At 40.0% G+C, this 4,870-nt stretch overlaps 1 pseudogene; it reads right to left on the bottom strand.

Moving 5' to 3' along the window:
- Window positions 1-290: 290 nt before the first annotated feature.
- LOC127124345 (uncharacterized) lies at window positions 291-390 on the bottom strand (annotated as a pseudogene).
- Window positions 391-4,870: the final 4,480 nt, after the last annotated feature.

Raw genomic sequence — 4,870 nt, 5'->3', positions numbered from 1 at the left:
CTTTGAACTTAAACCTTCGTTGTTGCAGGCTGTGCAACAGAACCAATTCTCTGGAAATCTTACCGAAGATCCAAACCTTCATTTATCCGTATTTGTCCAATACGCTGATACTGTTAAAGCTAATGGTGTCACTTCAGAGGCAATTCGACTTCGTCTTTTTCCTTTCTCATTAAGAGATAGCGCTAGAAGATGGCTTCAATCTCTTCCTTCCAACTCAGTCACCACATGGAACGAGTTGAAGAAAGTTTTTCTTGCCCGATATTTTCCACCAAGCAAAACAGCTATGTTAAGAGCCCAGATAAACGGATTTAAACAGAAAGACAACGAGTCTCTTTTCGAAGCATGGGAAAGATACAAAGACATGATGAGACTTTGCCCACACCATGGTTTGGAAGACTGGTTAGTAATTCACACATTTTATAATGGTCTCTTATACAATACAAGGTTAACAATAGACGCCGCTGCAGGTGGTGCACTAATGAACAAACCTTACGCTGATGCTTACCAGCTTATCGAGAGCATGGCCCAAAACCACTATCAGTGGGGAACCAAACGAACGAATGTGGAAAAACCTCAACCGAAAACTGGCATGTACGAGATAAGTAACCTTGATCACGTCAATGCAAAAGTGGATGCTTTGGTCCAGAAAATTGAAAGTTTAAACGTATCACCTCCAGCAGCCGTGGTTGCTATAACTCAGAATTGCGAGGTCTGTGGAATCCAAGGCCACACTCCTGCGGAATGTCAACTCTTGACTGGAATCCAAGCAGAGCAAGTAAACTATGCTCAAGGAAGCCCCTATTCGAATACCTATAACCCAAATTGAGAGAACCATCCAAACTTTTCATATAAGAGTAATAATGCTTTATACGCACCTGGACAGTCTCCAAATCAAGCCCCATCTATACCTCCGGGATATCAGAAACAGAATCCTAACAATAATACCCCTAGAAAATCCAACTTGGAAGTCATGATGGAAAACTTTATAGCTTCCCAACAACAAACTAATAAAGATTTCTTAAACCAGAACATACACACTGGCGAACAACTTAAACAACTAGCAAGCAAAGTAGATGCCTTGGCTACCCATAACAAAATGCTGGAAACGCAAATATCTCAAGTAGCTCAACAACAAGCACCTACTGCTGCACCAACTGGTACATTCCCTGGACAACCCCAACCCAATCCGAGAAGCCAAGCTCATGCAATTATATTAAGAAGTGGAACGGAAGTGGAAGGACCGTCTGACCCAAGGATAGAAAACCAAAACCCTAAGAAATCTACTGAGGAAAATGAACCTAAGGAAAAGGAAGAGAGTAATAAGGAAACCCTAGAAAAGAAGGAACCTTATGTACCTCCACCACCTTACAAACCACCTATACCTTACCCTCAAAGGCTTGTTAAAACCAAAGATGTAGGCCAATTTAGAAAATTTGTTGATCTCCTTAAACAATTGAACGTTACAATTCCGTTTACCGAAGCTATTACGCAGATGCCCTCATATGCTAAATTCTTAAAAGAAATTCTTTCTAATAAAAGGAAACTTGAGGATAGCGAAACCGTTACACTCCCTGCCGAATGTAGCGCTATAATCCAAAACATGCCCCCTAAACTCAAGGATCCGGGTAGTTTCTCTATACCCTGTCACATAGGAAAATTTGTCATCGACAAAGCCTTATGCGATTTAGGAGCCGGAATTAGCGTTATGCCTTTATCCATATGTAAGAAACTGGAAATGGGAGAATTAAGACCGACCAAAATGTCTGTGCAATTAGCAGATCGTTCCATCAAATATCCTGTAGGAATCCTTGAAAACGTTCCCGTACGCATAGGTCAGTTTTACATTCCCACTGACTTCACAATTATGGACATTAGAGAAGATGATACGACACCTATTATACTAGGAAGACCATTCTTAGCAACTGCCGGTGCAATCATAGACGTAAAACGAGGACGACTCACCTTCGAAGTAGGTGAAGAGAAAATTGAATTCATTCTTTCCCAATTCTTGAAAGCACCTGCAATAGAAGATACATGTTACTTCATGGATATCATCGATGAATGCATAAAAGAAGCAGAGTCAGGAGAAGACAAATCATCAGACTATCTTTTAGAGGACAAATCTAAACAATGCCTAGCAATAACACCGGATCCTACGCAGTGTCTTAACAAACCAACCCCTGATTTGAAAACACTTCCCAAAAATCTGAGATATGAATTCCTAGACTTAGAACTTGAACGACCTGTGATAGTTAATGCAGATCTAGGAAGACTCGAAACAGAAAAACTCCTACATATCTTAAGAAAATATCCAACTGCACTAGGATACCACATCACCGATCTTAAAGGAATAAGCCCTTCTATTTGTATGCACCGCATCATGTTAGAAGAAGACTGTAAAACCTCTAGGGAACACCAGAGAAGACTAAATCCGATCCTAAGTGAGGTAGTAAAGAAAGAAATAACCAAGTTATTGGAAGCAGGTATTATATATCCTATATCTGATAGCAAATGGGTTAGTCCTGTACACGTTGTACCAAAGAAAGGAGGCATAACCGTTATTGAAAACGAAAAAGGAGAAACTATAACTAAACGAATCGAATCGGGATGGAGAATGTGCATTGATTATAGGAAACTAAACAAAGCAACCCGAAAAGATCATTTCCCTTTACCATTCATTGACCAAATGTTAGAACGATTAGCTAAACATTCACATTTCTGTTATTTAGACGGTTATTCAGGCTTCTTTCAAATACCAATTCACCCTGATGACCAGGAAAAGACAACATTCACATGCCCTTTTAGTACCTTCGCTTATAGACGAATGCCGTTTGGTCTGTGTAATGCCCCTGCAACTTTTCAAAGATGCATGATGGCAATATTCGCCGACTTTCTCGAAAACATCATGGAAGTATTTATGGATGACTTTTCTGTATACGGACAAAGTTTCGAAGAATGCCTTGAAAACCTGGAAAGAGTTCTGGAGCGATGTGTACAAGTAAACTTAGTACTTAACTGGGAAAAGTGCCACTTTATGGTACAAGAAGGCATTGTTTTAGGACACATCATCTCGAACAGAGGAATTGAAGTAGACAAAGCCAAAATAGAGGTAATCGAAAATCTTCAACCCCCAAGAACCGTGAGAGAAGTACGAAGTTTTTTAGGACACGCCGGTTTTTACCGACGATTCATCAAAGACTTCTCTAAGATAACTAAACCCTTAACCGGACTGTTGATGAAAGATGCTGAATTCATATTCGACGATAACTGTTTAAAAGCATTTCAAACTCTTAAACAAGCATTGATCTCCGCACCCATTATGCAGACACCAGACTGGAATGAACCATTCGAAATAATGTGCGATGCCAGTGATTATGCTGTAGGTGCTGTTTTAGGACAAAGAAAGGATAAAAAGCTTCACGTTATATATTACGCTAGCAGAACCCTGGATGAAGCACATATGAATTATGCCACAACCGAGAAAGAACTCCTAGCAGTGGTATTTGCGCTAGATAAATTTCGTTCTTACCTGGTAGGAGCCAAAATAATAGTTTACACTGATCACGCTGCTATCAGGTACCTTTTAACAAAAAAAGATGCTAAACCTAGACTCCTAAGATGGATCTTGTTACTACAAGAATTCGACTTAGAAATCAAGGACAAGAAAGGAACTGAAAACGTAGTAGCAGACCACCTCTCTAGACTTGAGAACCTTGAACCGGAAAGAACATCCATTAATGATGATTTCTCGTATGATAAACTCATAGCTACTTTGGAAGAGAACAACTCCGACATGCAAGTAGAAACCACCTTAGCTATATCTGTCATACCATGGTACGCTGATCTAGTCAATTATTTAGCTGCCGGAATAGTTCCACCTACTTTATCTTACCAGCAGAAGAAACGATTCTTCCACGACATAAAACACTATTACTGGGATGATCCCTTACTTTTCAAAAGAGGCCCCGATGGTATTTTCCGTCGATGTATACCCGAAGAAGAGGTAGAAAATATAATCCAACACTGTCACTCTGCGCCTTATGGTGGTCACACAAGTACATCCAAGACCTGCTCTAAAATCCTACAAGCTGGCTTTTATTGGCCGACTATATGGAAGGACGTACATGCGGCTATTAAGGAGTGTGACAGATGTCAACGCACGGGAAACATATCTAGACGTGACGAGATGCCACAAAAGGGTATTTTGGAAGTAGAGATTTTTGACGTGTGGGGGATAGACTTCATGGGACCTTTCCCATCCTCTTTCGGTAACAAATACATACTCGTGGCAGTTGACTACGTATCAAAATGGATCGAAGCTATAGCTTCTCCAACAAATGACACCCGAGTAGTAACTAGACTCTTTAAAAATATAATATTTCCGAGATTTGGCATCCCAAGAATAGTAGTCAGTGATGGTGGATCACACTTTATATCCAAGGTACTCGAAAAACTACTACTTAAATATGGAGTGAGACATAGGATAGCATCACCTTACCACCCTCAAACCAGTGGACAAGTGGAAGTATCTAACAGAGAAATCAAGCAAATACTAGAAAAAACGGTCGCCACTTCAAGGAAAGATTGGTCATTGAAATTACCAGAAGCTTTATGGGCATACCGAACTGCTTATAAAACCCCCAAAGGGACGACCCCATTTAAGCTCATTTATGGAAAATCCTGTCACCTCCCGGTAGAATTAGAACATAAAGCCTATTGGGCTATTAGAAATTTAAATTTGAATTATAAAGCCGCCGGTGAAAAGAGAATCCTTGACATAAACGAATTAGAGGAACTCAGAAGAGACGCCTATGAAAATGCCAAAATCTATAAAGAAAGAACAAAACAATGGCATGACAAGCGTATATCA

The sequence above is a fragment of the Lathyrus oleraceus genome, chromosome 2 (genome assembly GCF_024323335.1).
Source record: "Lathyrus oleraceus cultivar Zhongwan6 chromosome 2, CAAS_Psat_ZW6_1.0, whole genome shotgun sequence".
Classification (NCBI taxonomy): domain Eukaryota; kingdom Viridiplantae; phylum Streptophyta; class Magnoliopsida; order Fabales; family Fabaceae; genus Lathyrus; species Lathyrus oleraceus.
The sequence above is the reverse complement of the archived record's forward strand: the minus strand, read 5'-3'. Positions and strand labels throughout refer to the sequence as shown.